The sequence below is a fragment of the Balaenoptera acutorostrata genome, chromosome 8, assembly GCF_949987535.1.
Source record: "Balaenoptera acutorostrata chromosome 8, mBalAcu1.1, whole genome shotgun sequence".
Lineage (NCBI taxonomy): Eukaryota > Metazoa > Chordata > Mammalia > Artiodactyla > Balaenopteridae > Balaenoptera > Balaenoptera acutorostrata.
The window spans coordinates 88,776,962-88,799,590 of NC_080071.1; the positions used below are offsets into that span (position 1 = coordinate 88,776,962).

Sequence of the window (22,629 nt, forward strand, 5' to 3'; positions counted from 1 at the left end):
GCAGGCTGGAGTTTGTTCTGGCTCTGCCACTCACTAGCTGTGTACTTTTTACATAACCTCTCTAAGTCTCAATTTCCCTACGAGTAAAAGAGACATTATACAGGTAAGAGAATTAAAGAGAGAGGATGTGTAAAATGCACATCATAGAGAAAATGCCTGAGATATTTAGCTATTTTTATTATTTCCAAAAGAAGAGTTGAGAATATAGACACACTTTTCAAGCAAATAGTTTATTAAACATTTAAGCCCCACATATGTGCTTCCCTTCACATCTAAAATAATTATGCAAGCTCTCTAGGCAGAGGCTTTGGCTTGTTTTTGATATGTATGGTAATGTGTTCCCATTGGAACGTTGTCTCTTTCAGCACTGCCCCTGGACCAAAGGCCCTGCAACCAGATGGGCTGCCCTTCCTGGGCAGCCTAAAGCCGGAGGTCCAAACCCAGCTTCCCTGGGTACCAGGAGCATGTCTTTGAATTCTTTAACAACTTGCTCTTGTTCGTTTTTGAAGCAAATCAATCTAGGCATCCTGGGTTTCTTCTAGTTCTGTGGCTCACTCATCACCCTGAGCAGTGAATTAAAGCTCAGATCACGGTAGCCTCCTTCATTAGAAGGTGTACATGTGTGTGGAGGGCAGTGGGCGGGCTCACAGAGGAGAAGGAATGTAAATACTTACCAAGCAGATTTTATTTTATCCCTGTTCCATTATGAATGACCTTATAATGCACGGTAAAGAATTTGAATTTTACTCTAGGCAATGAGAGTCATTAAAATGTTTTAAGTAGAGAAATGACATGATCAGATTTGCATTTTAGAAATCTTTGGCTGGGTGGAGAATGGATCTTGAGGGGGAGAGGGGAGGCTGGGAAAGCAATTACGGAGTTGGGGGGTTTATCCAGGAGAAAGGTAATGGGACCCTGAATGAATGCAGTGATCATAGGGTGGGTAGAGAGAGGTGGAAAAGATGCTAGACATCTGGAGAGCAGACCCAGTGGGATTCAATGACTGGCTGCACGTAAGGGCAAGAGGGGAGTCAAGGATGGGCTGTGGGTTCTGTGCTTGGCAACTGGGCTGGTGGTGAGTCATGCACTGAGATGGGGACCACAGTGGGAGAGGCAGGTTTGGGAGTGAGAATATGAGCTAAGGTTGGCCACGGTGAGTTGAGATAGGACATCCAGGTGGAGATGTCTGGTGGGCACCTGGCTATAAAGAAGGAGGGGTTAGATCCTGGATGTAGTAGTGAGGAGGGGGAGTATGGTGGTGTCGGAAACCCATCAGTCTCCACCAGAAGAGTCTTGGGGAACATTAACCCCAGGGTATGCCAGGCTTGTGTTAAGGCAAGAATGGAGAAGGAACATTTGGTGAAGTGTATCATTCTTTGGTTGGTGTATTAACCATGAAATTGTTCCCCCCATCCTGGAGGATATGGAATATTTTGGGGGCAGAGGAAGGGTAAAACGTTGAGTGAGGGGAGATGAAGAACAGAAATTATGGGAATGAGTTTGGTAGAGAGAGATGGCAGTGGCACTTCCAGCTCAAATGGGACCAAGAAGAAGAGGAGTGCAAAGCAAGAGGGTGTAGTTAACTGTTAGAATTCCAAAATAACTAGGCACTGATAGGTGTTAAGGTCCCCACTGAGGTGAACAGCCCAAAAATGAGTTTTTCTGGTTCCCATTTGTTATTTCTCAGCCCTGCCCAATAGACAAAGGGTCATATGCTCCCATTGTGCCCATGAGAGAGCTTCGTGCCAAAGCCGGGCTATGGACCCCATCTATAGACTGCCCAGGTATGTGCCCAAAGCTTGGGTTCATTTTCTTCATCTTCTCCAAGGCTCTTTGTAAACCTCTTCACCACGTCTGAGCCATCAACTCTACCACATTCTCGGTTCTCAGCCCCTTCTTTTTCTAATTATGTCCAGTATAAATGAATTAGAATTCATGGGTACTTAAACCAAAAGTCTCAAGGTGAGGATTTTGGAACATAGAAGAGAAATTGAGGGTGAAATAGTGAAAAAAAAAAAAGTAGGACTGGGGCAGAGATAGGAATTGAAAAAGAAACAGAACTTTCTAGGTGGAGAATCCAGAGATTCATCAGCTAAGACCGTAAAACAGAAGTCAGGTGGAGATAGAAACCTAAAGGGGGGTGCAAACAGGCAAGGGCATCCTGCATCAGGAGTAGAAGGAGGTCAAAGAAAACAGAGTGGTCCTAGACTGCAGGTAAAAGCAGAGCAATAACAACATCAACTCTTACTATCACTGCTAATATCGTTATCATTCTTTACTGTTTACTATATGCTGGGCACCTGGAATATTCATGCTATGACCAGATTCAGGTAGAGCACAGCTACTCCTGGGGACCACTGCTTTTTTGTAAAGCAGAAAAGTATTAAAATCCATTTATATAGTGTTTAATGGATTGGAACTAGGTACAGCGTTCTCAACTTTCAGGCAATCAACTCTATTCTCAGAAGTATTTTGTGTTGAGACAGAATTCTTTGCCCTTCCCACAGCAAGAGACTTCCGTTTATCCCCATAAAAATAATGCACTTAATTACATCACCCCTCACAAGGACAATCCCTCTGAGACCTAAGACAGCCTCTCACAACCTCTGTGGACAGAGGAGATATATTAGCAGAGCACCTTCTCCAGAATGCAATGCCTCGTGACAGAGGTGCAGGGAAGGGTGGCTGCTTCAGAGAGTGACTGTGGGTGGGCACAGCTGCTGGCCCCTCACTGCGGAGCGTGGTGGGGGGCGGGACGCTGCATGGCCTACAGCACCTCTGCCCCCCCTCCCCCTCCCCCTTCTGAGTCCCTATCGCTCCTGCGGGTCCAGGCTCTGGAAGGGTGTCAGTCCCTTTACCAGGAGCTTTGCCTAAGGCCCTCCTATAATGTCAAACACAATTCTGTCAATTTCCATTTCCTCTTCTTCCACTTCTTCCTATTTATGCTTTCAAAAGTGTCCTGGAACACTCTTCCAGGATCCCCGTCTCTGTCATAACTCCACGGCTCCCTCAGGGTGGCCTGGATTTCTGGGATCTTCGTAAGACTCTGCATGGCCTCCATCAATTCCGTGCTCTTCTGCAGAGAACTGGTCACTTGCAGACCCTGGGCTGGTTCTTCGTCCTCATGAGCGCAGAGCTCAGGCGAGCTTTTGCTGCTCGGCGCCTGCTCACAGCCTTCTTCCGCCCCATCGTCTCCTTGGCTGGAAGCGCACAGATGTCCTCTAGCCCTTCTTAGCAGCATCTTTCCCGGATCGTTTCACATTTTCTTCCTCCCTTTGGATACCTCCTAGTTTCCCGTCAGCTACTCTCTTTCCCTTCTTATCTTCCATGACCATCACTGAACAGCTCTTTAACTGGCTCTGGGTGGGCCTGATTGTCAGTGAGATGAACGAGCTACTCAGAATTTAAAGGGGCCATGGAGGGAGGAAGTGGGACAGACAGGACCTGCAGGTTTGGAGTAACCAGGGGAGCAGGCAAGACAAGGCCCCTGCTGAGACATGGTGGTTATGAGCCAAACTGTGTTCCCCCAGAATTCATGTGTTGAAGGGCTAACCCCTATTACCTCAGAAGGTGTCTGTATTTGGAGATAGGATCTTTAAAGAGGTGATTAAGTGAAAATGAGGTCATTGGGGTGGCCCCTAATCCAAGAGGATTGGTATCCTTACAGGAGGAGGCGATCAGGACTCAGATGACACACAGTGCAAAGGATGCCCATGTGAGGACAGCCGTGTACAAGACAAGGCGAGAGGCCTCAGAAGAAACCAACCCTGCTGATGGCCTGATTTCAGACTGCTGGCCTCCAGAACTATGAGAAAATAACTTCCTGTTGTTCAGGCCACCCAGTCTGCCGTACTTTGCTATGGCAGCCCTAGCAAACTAAAACACACAGACCTGGAGGAAGAGCAGAAAAGGAGGCAGTCAGCTTGATTTTGGGCCCCCATGTGTGTGAGAAGCTACCAAGGTGCCCCTACAGGGCTGCCTCCACACAGCTGGAAACGTCCTTGCACTGTGAGGAGTGAGGTTGTGCCTGGAGGGGCCAACTTGGGAGTCAACCCTCAGAACCGGAGAAAATATTTGCAAACGGAGCAACGGACAAAGGATTAATCTCCAAAGTATACAAGCAGCTCATGCAGCTCAGTATCAAAAAAAACAAACAACCCAATCCAAAAATGGGCAGAAGACCTAAATAGACATTTCTCCAAAGAAGATATACAGATTGCCAACAAACACATGAAAGAATGCTCAACATCACTAATCATTAGAGAAATGCAAATCAAAAGTACAATGAGGTATCCCCTCACACCGGTCAGAATGGCCATCATCAAAAAATCTACAAACAATAAATGCTGGAGAGGGTGTGGAGGAAAGGGAACCCTCTTGCACTGTTGGTGGGAATGTAAATTGATACAGCCACTATGGAGAACAGTATGGAGGTTCCTTAAAAAACTAAAAATGGAGCTACCATACAACCCAGCAATCCCACTACTGGGCATATACCCTGAGAAAACCATACTTCAAAAAGAGTCATGTACCAGAATGTTCATTGTAGCACTATTAACAATAGCCAGAACATGGAAGCAACCTAAGTGTCCATCGACAGATGAAAGGATAAAGAAGATGTGGTACATATATGCAATGGAATATTACTCAGCCATTAAAAAGAAACAAAATTGAGTTATTTGTATGTAGTGAGGCGGATGGACCTAGAGTCTGTCATACAGAGTGAAGTAAGTCAGAAAAAGAAAAACAAATACCGTATGCTGACACATATTTATGGAATCTAAAAAAAGGAAAAAGGTTCTGAAGAACCTAGGGGCAGGACAGGAATAAAGAGGCAGACGTAGAGAATGGACTTGAGGACATGGGGAGGGGGAAGGGTAAGCTGGGACAAAGTGAGAGAGTGGCATGGACATATATACACTACCAAATGTAAAGTAGATAGCTAGTGGGAAGCAGCCTCATAGCACAGGGAGATCGGCTCGGTGCTTTGTGACCACCTAGAGGGGTGGGATAAGGAGGGTGGGAGGGAGACGCAAGAGGGAGGGGACATGGGGATATATGTATACGTATAGCTGACTCACTTTGTTATACGGCAGAAATTAACCATTGTAAAGCAATTATACTCCAATAAAGATGTTAAAAATAATAATAATAAAGAGCCCACCAGAGCCACACAGGAGACTCTGGACGTGGCCTCTGTCCAAAATGAGCCCTGTGTGCTATGATGTCTCCCCACAGGAAAAGGAGGCCGATGCCGGGGGCAAATGAGAAAATGGGCCAAAGCACAGGCCCAGATTAGAACGGTGGTTCTGGATGCCAGTTCCAGCCCCCTGCTTCCCAGTCTGGGACCTGGGACGGGCTATGTATCTTCTCCATCCCCAACTGTAAACCGGGGATAATGATGATGACGCAGTGCCCGCCTAGGTGCACCTTGGGGATTGAATGAGATAATGCAAGGAGCGCTTAGGACATGCGCGGCACTGAGGAAGCAGCCAGCTCGGTGCGTCTCTTCCTCGTTTTCAGATTGTGCTGAGCTTCTCGTTGGCACAGGCCATGCGCGATCTGCTTTGGGGAATAGAAAGATGAATCCAAAATCAAGCAATACCTTGAAATACGAGGCCGTCTATATCGTCACCAGGTGTTTCCTAAGTTGTATTTTGCTTTACTCAACCAGATTTTTCAGACAGCTTTATTGAGGTATTATTTACATACCCTTTTAACGTGTACAGTTCAGTGACTTTTAGTACATTTATACAGTCATGTAACCATCACCACAATCTAGTTTAGAAACATTTCCATCACCAGTCCAAAATGTCGGTCCATCCCTACTCCCAGCCCCACCGAGGCGGCCACTGATCTGCTTTCTGCTGCCACTGTTCTGCCTTTTCTAGAAATTTTGAAGACATGAAATCATTCTACATGTAGTCTTTTGTGTCTGGCTTAGCACCATGTTTTGGGAGTTCATCCATGTTTTTGCACCTATTAGGAGTCTGGTCCTTTTCAGTGTCAAGAACTTTCCCATTGGATGAACATACTGCACTTTGCTTATCCATTCATCACGTGGTGGAAATTTGTGTTGTTTCTGCTTTTTGGCTATTGTGAATAATGCTGTTAACCATTCATGTTCAAGTTTTTGTGTGGACACGTGTTTTCATTTCTCTTGTAAATACGTAGGAGTGGAATTGCTGGGTTATATGATAAGTGTGTGCTTAACTTTTTAAGAAGCTGCCAAACTGTTTTCAAAAGTGGCTGTTCTAACCCAATGAGATTTTGATTCCTTCCAAACACAAAGCATGCTCTGGTCATTTTACAGTCAACCCTTCCCTCCGCCCAGTGCCCAGGACCACGTGGTAGGTCAGCAGGAACTCACAAACCTCTCAACTGACCAAATTAACGAACTTCTTACAAGTAGGTAGCTTACTTCCTGGGCTGAACAAGAATGGTCCCATCCGAGGTTTTCTGCTACAGAAGAATGTGTGTGAAGTCATTGACTTAGTGCCGGACACACTCTATCTGAAGAGTGGTGAATTATACCCATAAGTTCTTCAAATCCAATTGACTCCTCATGTGACAGGGCTGGTGACCACGGGGGGCCGAGTGGCTAGGAGGCTCATTCTGAGATTGTTCACCTCCCTGGCTCATGACCATAGGAGACACTCCCAAGCTTTTGTAGTTGTGTCTATCAGCTCAAAAATGGTGAGATCTGGGCTTCCCTGGTGGCACAGTGGTTGAGACTCTGCCTGCCAATGCAGGGGACACGGGTTCAAGCCCTGGTCTGGGAGGATCCCACATGCCATGGAGCAACTAGGCCCGTGAGCCACAACTACTGAGCCTGTGCGTCTGGAGCCTGTGCTCCGCAGCAAGAGAGGTTGCGACAGTGAGAGGCCCGTGCACCGCGATGAAGAGTGGCCCCCGCTTACCGCAACTAGAGAAAGGCCTCGTACAGAAACGAAGACCCAACACAGCCAAAAATAAATAAATTAATTAATTAATTAAAAAAAAAAGGCGAAATCTGAAACGCAGAGGACGTGGACATCTCCAGTGGGAGACGCAAGCTCAGAAGGCTAAAGGGAGTCTCCCCTGGGACCCCCCACCCCAGGACAGAGCCGCTGGTACCCATGGGAGTGTCACTTGAGAGGGGAGTCTCCAGGCCTTCAACAAGTGTCGTGGATTCCTGAGTCCTTTGACGTCCCTGAGCTCCTGGCTCCTCTTCTGAAAATGAACGTGAACATCTTGCCTCCCTGCCTCCTAGATGGCGTGAAAGTCAAGTGACACAGCTTGTGTAAAACCCTTTGTCAACTGGGAAGAGACTCAGAGCGGAAGTGACCGTCAGCATTCCCGGGGCCAGCATCTAGCCCAGCTTCCTCACACCTCCCAGAGGGTGACCATCCTCTGGACCGAGGCACAGATTCCCAGCCTCTTTCCTGGAAATTCTCATCCAGTGGGGCTGGGTGGGGGCCTAGGAATCAGTGTTTTAACAAGTTCCCTCGATGGATCTTCTCTTTGGGGGGTGTGGAAACTCTAGTGGTCTCAGGCAGTGGTTCTCAGCCTTGGCTGCCTGGGGAAATGAAATAAAGGAAGCCTCCATTCGTGATATTTGGCCACTGAGAGTCTTCAGATGCCATCCACTCCCTCCCCATCTGCCCACATTTGGGCAGGCTGGTAAGAAGGCTGAGGGACCCTCCTCCCTTGGCACAGTGGGAAGTTCAAATCCTGGCCCACGTGCCGGAACCCCAACCTGCTGTCTACCCCTACCAGAGCCACCCCCATCACCCCCTCAAGCTCCTGGACTGGCTTGCAGCCAACCCGATCTCCCCGAAGTCCTGGGATGTGAGCAATAAACTTTTCCCTGTCCTCTTGGGACCCAGTCTTATTATCCTAACCAGTTTGGAATGGGAGTTAAGCCCGCCCTCCGTGGGGCAATCATGCACCATGGACCTTTAAAGCACTGTGTCTGGCCCAGAAGAGTTGAATTTGAGAGTCTGTGTGGCGGCCTGGTCATGAGTTTCCAGGCCTGCCGGGTGATGGTGATGTGCAGGGGGGATGAGGACCCCGGTCCAAGCCCTCCTCGCTTCCCGTCCAATGACTGCATTTTGCTCCTCTCCGGCCTTGCCTCACCCCACGAGGGCAGAGACTGTGAGCCTTTTGTTACTTTCTATTCCCAGACCTTAGTACCACGTAGGGAACGATGGAGGTGCTTAATAACCAGGGAAAAGAAATGAAAATAAAATGGAAGCTTGGCAACAAGGATACATGCACCAAGAGTCAGGCCCAGCCCAGCCCTATCCTCTCTACCTCCAACTGCTATTCAGTTTTGGAAACGCTGGGGTAAAGGAGCAATTTTAAAAATATAAGGAAAGGGACAACTGTGGAATAGGGCCCTAGCATCTCGAGTTGTTCAAAAATGCACATCGAGTCCCCGAGAGGCCGGATCTGGGATTCTTTAGAAGGGATTCTTAAAATGAGTGGCCCCTGGGATTAAACAATTGCCGTGGAATCTTCCAGTCCTACTTTCCCGGAATCCCCAGCCTCCTGAGATGGGGGCCGTTCAGTTCCTCTTCTCGGGCACTAGATGGCCACCTGGCATGGATACGGGCTCAGCAACCAGGGCCTGGGCGCTGCAGCCTGGGTTTGGCAGGTGCCGTCCCCACAGCGGCCCGGAAGGTGGGCATTGTCTTCCTGGCCGTGGGCAGGACACCAGAGAGGGTCAGTGGGGCCAAGGACTTTGCCTGAGGACCACACGGTTCTGACACCACATCCCCCGACGGTGGGTCAGGGCCACAGCTGAGGCTGCAGGGCCGGGAAGCGGGTGAGGGCAGGGGCTCTGTGTGCAGCCAGGGATGGGGAAGCCCGTCTCTGCAGCCGTTTTGGAATCTGTTCCACTAGCCTGGGAGATGAAGGGCTTGTGAAGCCTGATGAGACCCTGTGCTCCAAGCCTGCTGTCCAGGGCGGCCCTGCATCCGCCCAGACGGTTTTTAAGGATGCTTTAATAGTAACGACACCTATTAAGCTCTTACCACCGACCGAGCACTATTTTGAGTACTTTCCATATAGCAACGTCTTTAATCCTCCCTCTAAGACTGTGGGTTAGATCTTGTCATCATTACCATTTTACAGATGAGGACACTGAGGCTGAGAGATTAGGGAGCTTGTCCAAAGTCACACCACACTGTTAGTAGGTGACAGAGCTGGGATTCCGACCCAGGGCTCCTGGTCTAGGGTCATTACTCTATATCATTTGGTGTTGCTTTTGAAATGACCAGTGTGGACAGATTTGTTCAACTCCATTCATTTATGGACCAGAGGGTTCTTTCCATGGCCTTGAAGTTATAGCATCAGAGTGGACCCACCTGGGAGAGTGGGGGACAGGGCCTGTGAGTGAGGCCGCTGACACACGTGCTAGTGGGACCCACACAGCTGCTTCCCCAGGCTTTGCCTGCTTTGCATGAGTCAATCAGACCATTTTCTAGAAGATTCCTGCACATTAAGGAGAGTGTTCCAGAAATTTCTGAGCGGTCTTAAGATCAGCAAGATCTTTCTTTTGTGAACACTTTGAAGGCAGAAGATAAAGTTACTATAAGGAAGGACTCATTTTTTGCTAAGGCTCCACCTCTCATGTACCATTTAAGGCCAGAATAAACCTTCTTCAGACCTCCCGGGGATGAAGCAACTGACCCCCTTTCATGGGAAGTTTCTGTGACAGTCAACAAAGCTGTCGAACTGCCATGCCTTTGTTCTTGAGAAATTAGAAACACCACCGCCCCAAGTGCCTGAAGGTTATGTTTGCAATCAGTGATTCATTTCATTGAAGTGAATTCTTTCCTACATAATGGTGTCAGGTTTTGGACACTAGTTGGGTCTTGGTGTGAATATTGAATGGGAACTAAAAAGAATTCCACAGCCCAGTACTATTAGCCACTTAAAGCCTTTTAATTCTGGTAAAACTTTACCAAGTGACAGGTTGAATATGTCTCTGTAGCCCTACTGGGCCAGCTCAGCAGCAAAGTCACACCACCCAGAGGCACTGGTCACACACTGGGACATTCAAGACTCAGTCTGGTTTCTGGGCTCAAAGGCCCCTGGCTGGCATGGATGGAATTTTCTCCCCTCTTAGTTCTTTCCAAGAATGGCAGGCAGGCATAAGGCAGCTTGGGGACACCTTCCTACATGCCTGGCCTCTGCTAGGAGACTTGACCTTGAAAGCAGAATTTAAACTCATGTTTCTTTCGCTGTTGGTGCTATGATTCAAAATATATTCTCTTTCAAATTAAGTGTTGTAAGCATCAAATTTTAAACCCCTGGCAAGATGATTCGAGACCAGGGATTTAAGAGGTTTGAGACAGTCCTCAGATTTTAGCTAAATGCCACTTTCTTAGGGAAGCCTCCTATGACCAAGCCCTCCCAGCCCGTCCATCATTCAGTCAAGTTCTGTGATCCCCTCCCAGCACTGTGTTCTTTCCCTTTAATAACATCTTAGGGCTTCCCTGGTGGCGCAGTGGTTGAGAATCTGCCTGCTAATGCAGGGGACACGGGTTCGAGCCCTGGTCTGGGAAGATCCCACATGCCACGGAGCAACTAGGCCGGTGAGCCACAACTACTGAGCCTGCGCGTCTGGAGCCTGTGCTCCGCAACAAGAGAGGCCACCATAGTGAGAAGCCCGCGCACCGCGATGAAGAGTGGCCCCCACTCGCCACAACTAGAGAAAGCCCTCGCACAGAAATGAAGACCTAACACAGCCAAAAATAAATAAATAAATAAATAAAAATTAAAAAAAAACAAAAAACAAAAACAAAACTAGTTAAATAACATCTTAGTTTGTCATCGTATACTGAAGTGTGTGATTATTTGATCTGTGCTTCACCCCCTCCCACCTGCCCACAATACACTAAACGCCATGCTTGTGTTTGCAGTCTGAGTGGTTAGGAAATACTGTTGAACCTCAAAACATCAAGCACTTGAATTACTAAAAGAAGAATAAAAATAAATGAGACTTTTAATTAGAGAAGAAGAAAAAATTACCCACACAAGTCAGGCCTTGTCACATGATAGGCTGATTAATTACATTATGGCATCTACATCCAATGGCCTACTGTGTAATCATTAAATTCATGATATAGAAGTATCAGTGGACTACAAAAGATGTTTATAATCTGCCTTGTGAAATAAGCAGTTTATAAAGCAGTCCAGGAGTCCGTTAAAAAGGACAAAAATGTGCATAAGACAAAGTGTGGAAGTGTAAACTCTAGAGTATTAGGAGTGATTGCATCTGTAGGCATGCAGATGTGACACACACTGCCGGCTGAGAACCTGAACCATCTCCTTGTCTTCTGAGTTCTCAGCAAGGTCACATTTCCCAGCCTTTGCAGAGGAATGTGTCCGTAACTGCATCTCGCCAATGTGATCTGGGCAGAATTGATGTGTACCATGTCTGGCCTGGTGAAGCTCCCCATGTCCTAACTTCCATGCTCTTGGACCATCTGCTGACGTCAATGCTGAGGGTGACTCTGGCTTTGAAAGCCACGCGGGGAAGGTGGCAGAGTTGTCAGCAGCCTCAATTCCTGAATGGCTCCACTGTTGGTGCCGTGAGGAGGGAGGACTCTTCATGGCGCCAACACGCACACCAACCGGAACCCTCTGAGCAATGTCTGTAGGGCATTTTCAATGAGGTTGGACCTCGAATGGAGGCAGGGATCTTGGGGACGGCTGGGTGTCTCAGCGACTCGTCTTTGGGGGCCTTTCCCTGTGCAGTGCTGTGACAGGGACCTTACTCTTTCCACAGGATCTGATTGTATCTGGGCTCTGTCGAGCCCCATCTGCCTTTCCCTGCAGGAAAAGCAGGCTCCCTTCTCACAACTTTACTTGGATCTCATAACCTTCCAGGCTTGCTCACCTACTGAAGAAATCTCATTTTATTATTGAGATTCAGTCTTGTTCACTAGTTTCAATCTCATATTTGACTTAAAGTTCTGGGCAGGCTTTAATGGCTTGGAATGGAGGCTGTTGGGTCTGGCCTCCTTCTTCCTGGCCTGGGGTTGGGGCACTAAGGAGGGAAAGGAGAAAATCTGTCCCCTTCTCTATCTCTGTGTGTGGATCGGCTGTCCCCTCCTGGTTTGGTGGAACCATGGCTCCCATATCTGGCAACCCCCTCTCTGTGGAAGCAAGGTGCTGGACCTGTGACTGTTGATGGATGGTCCTCTGTCTGCTTGGAGCAGCCATGAGTTCTCTTTCTGCGGCAGGCATCCACGTGCCCAGGGACGGGAGATCAAGCTAAGACTTGATAGCCTCATCTACCCCTCAGCTCCCACCACTGTGGTCCATCTCCTGACCTCCTGCTTCTGGGCTCTCTTGTCAAGTAGGCAGTCCTCTTAGGTGCTGCCAACAGTGTAGCTTAAGCGCATCCACCTTCCGTGATACCCACTCTACCACCGGACAATGATGGAGCCTTTCCATCCCCAGCACTAAGTCAGTGGCATATGATGGAGATGGCAAGAACCACCTCATAAGAGCCGATTATTAAATTTTCAGGAATTTTGTGAGCAGATCGATGCTGCCTTGGCATCTTGAAATAGCCTTGGTGGGAGTATTTATACCACGGGAATTGGCAAAAGCCACATATCAGAACTTTTTTTTTCCATCTGGAGAGCTGGTTGTTAAAAATTTACCAGCATACCACTGACTTTGTGGGGTTAGTGGTTCAGCTACTTTCAAGCAAGAGGCAACCTCTACTGTTGATATCTGAAACCAAAGTTGAGAGCATTGCTCTCTAAGAAGGGAGAGATATGCTTGTTGGACCCATGAGTCTGTAAAAAAGCAAGCTGCTGATCTTATATAGGATTTGAGAAGCATGGATTCGGGGATCGAAAGACTTTCTTCAAAGGAATGGTTGTCCTTTAAGTGTGGAACGGTGGTTACTGATTGGGATTTAGCTGTTACTGATTGACTGGCTCTTAAAGTGTACCCACCGATGGGAGGAAGATGTTTTTCACCGATGGAGACAAGTTTAAAACCTGACTGTGGAGGTTCCTTAAATAACTAAAAATAGAGTTAACAGATGATGCAGCAATCCCACTCCTGGTCATATATCCGGAGAAAACTCTAACTCGAAAAGATACATGCACCCCGATGTTCCTAGCAGCACTATTTACCATAGCCAAGACACGGAAACAACCTAAATGTCCATTGAATGGATAAAGAAGATGTGGTGCATATATACAATGGAATACTACTCAACCGCAAAAAGGAATGAAATAATGTCATTTGCAGCAACATGGATGGGCCCAGAGATTATCGTACTAAGTGAAGTAAGCCAGACAGAGAAAGACAAATATCATGTGATATCACTTATATGTGGAATCTAAAAATATGATACAAATGAACTTATTTACAACACAGAAATCGACCCACAGACATAGAAAACAAACTTATGGTTACCAAAGGGGGAAGTGAGGGGAGGGATGAATTAGGAATTTGAGATTAACAGATACACACTGCTGTATATAAAATAGATAAGCAACAAGGACCTACTGCATAGCACAGGGAACTATATTCAGTGTCTTATAATACCCTATAATGGAAAAGAATCTGAAAAAGAACACACACACATAACTGAATCACTTTGCTGTACGCCTGAAATATTGTAAATCAACTATACTTCAATGAAAAAAATAAAAACTGACTGTGGTGGTTACTCTGGCCAAGAACAGTCAACCCTTTTCTTTCTTGAATTTCGAGTATAGACATGCGGCTGTTCACCATTCTCTGACTTTAGTGATGCTCTCCTGGTTCTCAAAGGAAAGGCGGTTTAAGGGGAAGGTCCCATGGAGAGATTAGGAGGAAAGTCTGGTTTTGGCCCTTCAGCATCAGCGTTTTCTGCACAAAAGGCAATCAACCTTGACTCTCCTGGCCCCGCTCTCAATGGCAGGAGCCTCTGACCAGTTTGGCCTCTCGTTCCATGGGGACAGCAGAGAGTTTCATGCTGCACATTGGCTCCTCTCTGATGGTGGCCCTGGAGAGGTGAAGCCTGGAGAGGTGTGTCATCTTCATGGCAAGCGCTTCATTCTTGAGTAACTTCTGAGGGCAAGGAAAGATCTTGTCAATATCTCACACCATCCTGCTTAATCCACAGAATGGTCCAGTCTGTGGCTTCCATTCCCCAAATCTAATTCAGAGAAATTCCTTCTATGAACCGAGCTGAAGACTCTCATCTTTTAGCTTCTCCCCAGTGACCCTGGGGCAACATGAATTACTTGATTAAGTGAAGAATACAGAACTCACTTATGACTAAAAGCATTTCCTTGGAAGCTTTGGCTATTATATTTAAAAGGAACAGAAGTAAACATCTAGAGTCAATTGTCTTAAAAAAAGATCACGTACAACCAGTGTTTACCTATAGGGCAGCAAAAACAGCCAACACCTCAATTAATTATTTAAGCAATAGCATCTCTAAGTTGCTGAAGTGATATTTATGGTATTTGCCATGGCAACTACTCTTGTTTTGAATATTATTAAAAATCTATCAAGTTGCAGTAGTGGACTTCTGGTTTAAAATTGTATGGGGCTAGCAGCCCCTGAGACAGCCTTTCCCAACTTACTACTAAGATTCCTGTTAAAGATGAAAAACTAGTACAGTGATTTGGCTGTGGGCTGGCTGGTCATGGGGACCCTTGGGCAGAATGATCATATTTCCAGAGGGGACAGCTGTGCTTGCTCAGGGTCGGATGTGATGCCATTTCTTACACATGTATTAGTTTCCTGTGGCTGCTGTAACAAATGACCACAAACTGAGTGGCCTTAAAAAAACCTCACAAACGTATTCTACTACAGTTCTGGAGGGCCATCCTAAAATAGGTCAGCGGGACTGTGTTCCTTCTGGAGGCTCTAGAAGAGGCTCTGCTTTCTTGCCTTTCCAGTTTTTAGAGCCCACTGGCATTTCTTGGCTCACGACCCCTTCCTCCATCTTCCAGCAGCAAAGAATTTTTGATTTTCTCTCTCTCTCTTTTTCTCTGTCTCTCTGTCTCTCTCTTATCTTTGCCTCTGTTTTTCACATCTCCTCCTCTGAGTCTTGATCCCACCCAATAATCCAGGTTAATCCCTTCATCTCAAAACCTTTGTCTTAATCACATCTGCAAATTCCCTTTTTGCCATTTAAGGTCACATAGTTACAGATTTGGGGGATCAGGCCATGGACATCTTTTGGGGGGAGGTGGTTATTATTCAGTCCACTACACACAGCTTCACATCTCCTGTTCTGGAAACATCAGGATCTCCTGGGAATGGGCTCTGTGAAGCTCAGCCCCATGGGATGCTTAAGAGCCCCCCAGGACCAGTCTAGCCCCTTCTGCCTTTAGGTCCTCTCTTCTCTTTTTGCATCCCTGACTCAGTCCCACCCACTTGCCTGCCTTGAGCGTGCCAGCCTCTTTCATGCCTCTGTGTTCTTGTAGATGCGTCCCCCGGCTGACACGTCCAGCCCCCTTCTACACTGGATGGGCCCACATTTTCCCACTGAATCCTCTTGCTTTGGGCCCCAGCCCTGCCCAAGCCCTGCCGAATTGGGGGACAATGGCAAGGTAATAAAGAGAACTCAAGTGGCTTCTTGATCTAATGAATAACCCCTCTGTCTCATCAAAGTCGCACATAAAATTTGTATAATTGCTTCATGCTAAGTGAAACACTCTCTGTGACCTCTTATGAGTCCTTTCCGCCTCTGGAATCTTACTTGGATTTCAAATGCATCAATGAGTTTAATCAAGGGGCCTGAGAGATTTTGCCCACTGCTGGGGCACAGTCACCTGGAGGCGACATTGTTCTGACTATGAATCATTATCTGAGGCCTACTTGCTGATTATTAAATCGGCGTTTATCAAAGTATTTCTAAATTGCCTCAGCCCTCAAAGGTTCTCGGAGGAGGCTGGATTACAAAATGGCAAAACTTGTTTATCCCAGCGATCTGGCTTTGGGTCATAATGAAATGAGAGCTGCTGTGCAGGGCACCCTGGGTGGAACACAGGGATGGAAACCAGCATCAGTGGGAAAACCAGTCTCAGTGCAAAATGGTCCAGGTGCTCTCCGTGATGGTGGGGCTGACTTCTCCATCAGGCACGAGGGGCACTGTGCTCAAAGCCCACCATACTTCAAGGGGCCCACAGAAATGTTCCAATTTCTTTTAAAACCAGAAAAAGATCAACGTTTAGGGTCAAAGACATTTTAAGTGTTTTTGTCCCATCAGAAATAAATGAAATTTTTTAGGGCCTGGATTAGTTTGCCTGGAATGTCATAACAGAATGCCGTAGTCTAGGTGGCTTACTCAACAGACATTTATTTCCTCACCGTTCTTAGGCTGCAAGTCCAAGATCAAGGTGTCAGCAGGATTGGTTTCTCGGAGGCCTCTCTCCTTGGCTTGTAGACGGCCGTCTTCTCGCTGCCTCTTCACATGGTCTTTCCTCTGTGAGCTCACCCCTGATGTCTCTGTGTGTCCTAATCTTTTCTTATAGGGACTCCAGTCAGATAGGACTAGAGACATGCTCATGGCCTCATTTTATCTTAATTACTTCATTAAAAGCTCTGTCTCCAAAAACAGTCACATTCTGAGGTCCTGGGGGTTAGGACTGCAACAGGTGAATTTGTGGGGCTGGGGGTGGGCCATACACTTCAGTCCATAACTGGGCCCACAAAAATTCTATCAGAATGGGGGGTACCTACAAAGGCAAAGGGCCCATGAGAGTTGTGGTGTGGTCCCTGTGATAGTAGATTAATTTGGTTTCTGCAAGGAGGTGGGCGGAGCAGGAAGGTGCCTAGTCAGCGTGGAGACATCGAGGATGATCAGCTGACCTACAGCAAGGGTGTTAACGCATTTACCAGCAGCACCTACTTAGCTACTTTGTTGGCTGAAGCTCAGAAGAACACAGGATCAGCAAAGCACGTTACAGCAATTCTTATTTTGCCTTCTCCTTAAGAGATCTTACTATCTGCCAGATCATCTATAAAAAGAGAAATTTTATATACTGGATTCATTCGACAAACATTGAATTCTTTTCTATTAAACTGTGAAGAGCTGAGCTAGACCCTCTGCTGAGCTTAGGAAAGGAAACCATCAATGTGTTTTCCAGGACCCATAGCTGATGAGAAAGCAGCAGGAAGCAGCCCAGTGACTCAGGATGAGGCACCCGGCCCAGAACTTGACTCACTCAGGACGGAGAAGACCACATCCTCTCTCTCATTTCTGCTTTTCATTAACAGGCGGTCGTGTGTGTTCAGAGTTCTATGGACATTAATCACCTCCACAAACACCGAAGGAGACTTTCTAATGCAGAAGAGTGTGTGCCGTCCCTGAGGTCAGCAAAGGTCAGCCAGAAGGTCAGTGCTAAAGGAAGAGGCAGCCATGCTGTCCGGGGGAAGGAGATGTCCCCAGTGTTGGCCTGGGCACAGAGGGCGTGTGCATCGCCACCTTTACCAGGGAGCACGTGCACTTGGCCTCCAAGGGTTGCACTGTTTCTCTCCCAGGACTGTTGTGGGGAGGAAGGACTGTTGGGAGAGAAAGTTCTAGCAAAATGTCCAGTGTCGTACTTGTGAGTTGTGTGCAATGCTGCTTGTTCAAGTTCTTGCGTGTTTTCTTTTCTTTCATTTGGGGGCAGTGCTCAGGCCTCCTGGCTACTATGTACAGTGGGTTGCATCTGGCTGGATGACCCACGATGAGAAGACTCGGTGAGCTGCCGCCATGAAGAAATGAGGGTCAAGTTTCCTCTGTGGCTGGAGAAGACATGAGGACCTTCTGCTCTCTGTTCAGTGGCCAGACAAACTAGACGAAGCCAGAGGCCTTGCGAACGGCTGGCAAGGCTTTCGTGATTCCTTCTTCCCAGGTGAGCTCTGTGGGAACAAGTGGCTTAACCCAGATCCGGGGGCTCCGAGTTGGCAATGACCTCTAACAAGTAAACTGTTAAAGAGGAACCTATTAAGACTAGTAAATAATTAACACGGGTTCATGGAGATGCCCAGTGAAGCGTTTCCAGGGCATCTAACCACTCAGAGTAAACGTACATTGGCACCTTTCGATTATAGACTCAGACAATGAGATCAAACGGACAGGAAGTCATAACTCCTGATACTGCTTTCCCAACGAGTCAAGTTAGAATAGAGTCCTAAACTCTGCAGAAAGCCTTTTCAGAGTTTCTGCTCTGATAGGTGGGAAAACTTAATTATAGAGTGACCAGCGTGAAGGTGGATTCTGCCCTCCATCACAAAGCCTGGAAAATTCTGTGGATGAATCTGTGTTTAGAATAAGGCTGGCGATTCTCTCTGGAAGCTAAAATACAACTCTGCTGCCAGATTAGTGATTAAATGAAACAATTTTCAGGTCAATTCAATACGATGGTCTGAGTTTGGGTGCACAGACAGGAGGCTACAGCTATTAAGAGGTAGCCCTAGGTCCGTCCAACAAGGACCTACTGTAGAGCACAGGGAACTCTGCTCGATATTATTAACAACCTAACTGGGAAAAGAATTTGAAAAAGAATAGATACATGTATATGTAAAATAAACAAGCAAATAAATAAATAAAATAGAAAAAAAAAAGAGGTAGCCCCGTGGTTTCCCCGATACTAAACTCGAGCCCAAGTTCCTTGAGTTATGCTGAGTGTTGGGCAGCCTGCCGTCAGCCTCGGGTGCACGGCCCCAGCCTTTCCGCTTTCCCTACATCTAGGTTTCAGGGGAACTCTTCAAGAGGGTCCCAGCCATGAAGACTCCACGCCGGAGGAGACTATTCCACACGGACTCCCCACAAGGGCAAGTTTGTGAGGAAAAAGAGAGGAGAACGTGGGAAGAAGGGCCGGACCCAGACGTGCTGATGTCCATTCTGAACCTCACTTGCCCTGGTTTCCGGGGCTCCACCCAGGCGCGTGGCCCTGGGAGGCCAAGACGTGGGAGGGAGGAGAGGTGAAGCCACCCCAACTCAACTTGGGAGATCTGGGCATTGCTCTCTTGACCTTCTGAGTGTCTTCTTTCCTTCAAAGTCAGTAGGATTCGTCTGACCCGTTCCCCAAGCTCCCAGCACAGCCCCGTATTACCCAGTTCTCCCCACACCTCGGGGCTGTCCTCTTTCTGCCATCCGTGGCCGTGTGATGACCCTGGGGCCCCATGGGGGACTTCCTGGGAGATGAAGACCACATAAAATACAGGGAAATGATGGGAAAACCCACTTCCTGCCCATCCTGAGCCCCAGAATGCTGGACACAGGCCCGGGCAGGCCTTCCTCTGTCTGTCCGTCCATGTGTTCACTGAAGGCCACCATGCTGTTTTGTGGGACTGGGTCGGAAGTCCCAGAAGACTGGGAACTAGCCGGCCACAGACAGGCACCATCTCCTCTCACCCGGAGGCTGATTTCCAGAGCTTGTAGGTAACAGATCGGCCAGCATGAGTCTAGCGGAACGCTCTGGTCATGAACTTCACTTGCACTGGGCTAACGGCTGGCATCAATGTTTCAGGGGAGGCAGAATCCCTTCTGGGCAGGGGACCTTCCGATGGCTTACTTAGAGCAGTATTCTTGTTTGCTGCCTCCGTTAGACCTGCTCGGCTTTCCTGAGGCTCCAAGTGTTTCTTGTGTTCAGACAAGTCCTGCCAAATTAAGAACGCAGGCAGAGCCTTGGAGCACTGGAGGACTTCCAGGCAGAGCCCCTTTGCAATTAGAGTATAGTTTTAATAGAGGAAGGAACTGTGTGTCATGGGTGAAGATAGATGAACATCGTCCTTGGGCCAACACATGGTTTAGGGACAGATTAATGGCGCTGGCAGAATCAGCTCACGAGGGGAGGAAATTCAGGCCAAGAATAAGGCCAAACTCTCCTCCTCTCATGTAAGGCTGTGATGCAGTCTCCGAAGAGCGCGGAGATTGGCAGACAACCCCACAGCTGCACCGCAGTTGTGTCTGTGCAAGGACTCAGACCCTCGCCCTCACGAAATGCGACACTCCATCCCCAGATCTGGGGCAGCAGTGACCAGGGGCCTGGGAGGGAGAGGTGGCCCCTGAGACCACAGCAGAAAATACTGACTCGGAGGGGTGGGAGGTCCAGGAATGTGGGTCAGGCTGAGACGCAAATCCAGCCAGCACTCATTCTCACCATAAACCACGTGTCTGCTTTCTTCTCTATGGATTTCCATATTCTGGACATTTCATATAAAGGTTCACACATAGGGGGTCTTTTATGTCTGGCTTCCTTCACTGAGCATAAGTTTTCAAGTTCTATGTCACGGCATGATCAGGCCTTGGGTTGGGGGTGTTAGTCCTTGAAACAACAAACCCAGCTACTAGCAGGTATTCGTGCCCCCGTCTCCCTTCCATTGTTCAGGGTTTGGTAGTTTTTTACGGGCAAAATGATTTAATAGCTGGACATTTGCACATACAAGTCCCATTTTTCCTTCCTATGGTTTAGCTCAGATTTTCACACTTCCAATTGCACAACAGTTGGTGCACAGGGATGTATATAAACAAATGCAAAACAAACAAAAACACCCAACCTGAGTCTATCGTACTTTGTGGGCTATTTAAAGGCTGTCAAAGGTAATCTGGATGTCAACCAGTTTTGTGACTGGGGTCAAACTCTGCCCAGAGCCAGCCAGGAGTTGCAGTGATGTTGCTTTGTGTTGTGTGTAGTTGCTGCGGACAGAAGGCGTGTGGCTTCTCCTCCATTCGTGGTCAGGAGCCTTCCCTGAGCTGAGGTCTGCAGCCCTTTCCTGATCTTCTTTTTGAAGAATGTTAACAAGACAAGGCTGATACTTCTGGGATTTGACCCCAACAGGGTCTTTGCAGTTTCAGTTACTGTTCTTTAACTTGAAAGATTTAGACATTTCATGTTGTCAATTGCCCCAAGATTGATGAGGCCTGGGGAAACTGATCTATCCTCACTACACTTACAGGAGATGGATTTAAAGCCTGTAATTTGGTTAATTTACTGTTGGGGTTTGTATCGGTCAGAATAGGCTTGGCAACGTTGCTGTGATGGCTTCAAACCTCGGACGCTTAAAGCAACAGAGCTGTTGTTCTTGTTGGTGCAAAGACCACTGCAGGCCTCCTCCATGCGGTGGCTTGGTGTCACCTCCGCAGTCACTGCATTTCTTCGACTGGTGAGACAGGGAGAGCGAGTGCACTGGAGGGTCTCCCTGCTGCCACTTAAATGTTTCCCCCCGAAATAACACATGCCACCGCCACTCACAACTGCCAAAGCAAGTCATGCAACCACATCTGGACTTCAAGGAGCAGGGAAGAACAATTCTTGGACTGCCTGGAAGGAAAGAACTGGAAATGTTGGAAAGGAACATTGATGCCCCCAGAGGGACCTACCTTTCTGACACCTGGAATCCCCACGCCTGTGTTCCCTCCAGGTGGTAAAGCACCTAAGAAATGGGGTTACCAGGCAGAGGTCAGTGGCCCCAAACGGCACAGTAGGAGCTGGATGTGCAATTGTTTTTACAGTAATAGCTAAAATCCATTAATAATAGCTAACATTGTTATGCCTTCTTTATATATGTTATGTCATAGGATGTGTAATTTTTTTATTGAAGTATAGTTGATTTATAATGTTTCAGGTGTACAGCAAAGTGATTTAGTTATCACACACACACACACACACACGAACACATTTTTTTCAGATCCTTTTCCATCATAGGTTATTATAAGATATTGAATATAGTTCCCTGTGCTATACAGTAGGTCCTTGTTGTTTATCTATTTTATATATAGTAGTGTGTATCTGTTAATCCCAAACTCTTAATTTATCCCTCCCCTCCCTTTCCCCTTTGGTAACCGTAAGTTTGTTTTCTATGTCTGTGAGTCTATTTCTGCTTTGTAAATAAGTTCATTTGTATTTTTTTTTTTTTAGATTCCACATGTAAGTGATATCATATTTGTATTTATCTGACTTACTTCACTTAGTATGATAATCTCTAGGTCCATCCACATTGCTGCAAATGGCATTATTTCATTCTTTTTATAGCTGAGTAATGGTCCATTGTGTATATATATATATATATACCACATCTTCTTCATCCATTCACCTGTCAATGGACATTTAGGTTGCAAGTTGTGTCATGTTGACTGTTATGATGAGTCTGATGAGCCTTCTTTGCTCTTCTGTCAATTCAGTTTGAAGGTCAGATGATTTGTGGCCATTAGAAACAGTGTTTCCTATACCCATTTATTTTTGGAAGCACGCTGCTTTATGTAAAAGATCTGGATAGATCCATTTATTACTTTATGTAATAGATCCAATTATTACTTTATCTTTGTATCACATGTGTGGATAAATAGACAGACATAGACATAGTTTGTGTGTATGTATGTATATGCATATGTGTGTGTATATATCTATATCTATATATCTATAGCTGTTATCTATAATCATCAATGATCAATGCCATGATCAATTTCAGTGAGGTTTCTTCTTATTTTTTTGTGAGATTTGTGGAAGCACAGTGGTTTCCTTGATTATTTTTGAGAGATATCAGAAAAAAACACTTCTCTTATCCCCGTATTATGAAGGGGACCTCATAGCTGCTCTCCATGAATTAATGACAATTCCAAGTTTTGAAGATCTCATGTTCCCAAGTAAAAAAGTAATGATTGTATTATCTCAGGATTTTCTG

General features: G+C 46.9%; 1 long non-coding RNA gene and 1 pseudogene across 1 annotated transcript; one reads left to right on the forward strand and one right to left on the reverse strand.

Moving 5' to 3' along the window:
- Positions 1-2,092: 2,092 nt before the first annotated feature.
- LOC103009052 (charged multivesicular body protein 3-like) lies at positions 2,093-3,328 on the reverse strand (annotated as a pseudogene).
- Positions 3,329-17,170: 13,842 nt separating this feature from the next.
- On the forward strand, positions 17,171-21,404 carry LOC130708721 (uncharacterized). The gene is made up of 3 exons (XR_009009074.1): positions 17,171-17,352; positions 17,631-17,855; positions 18,695-21,404. It is a non-coding gene; the product is annotated as an uncharacterized LOC130708721 (long non-coding RNA).
- Positions 21,405-22,629: the final 1,225 nt, after the last annotated feature.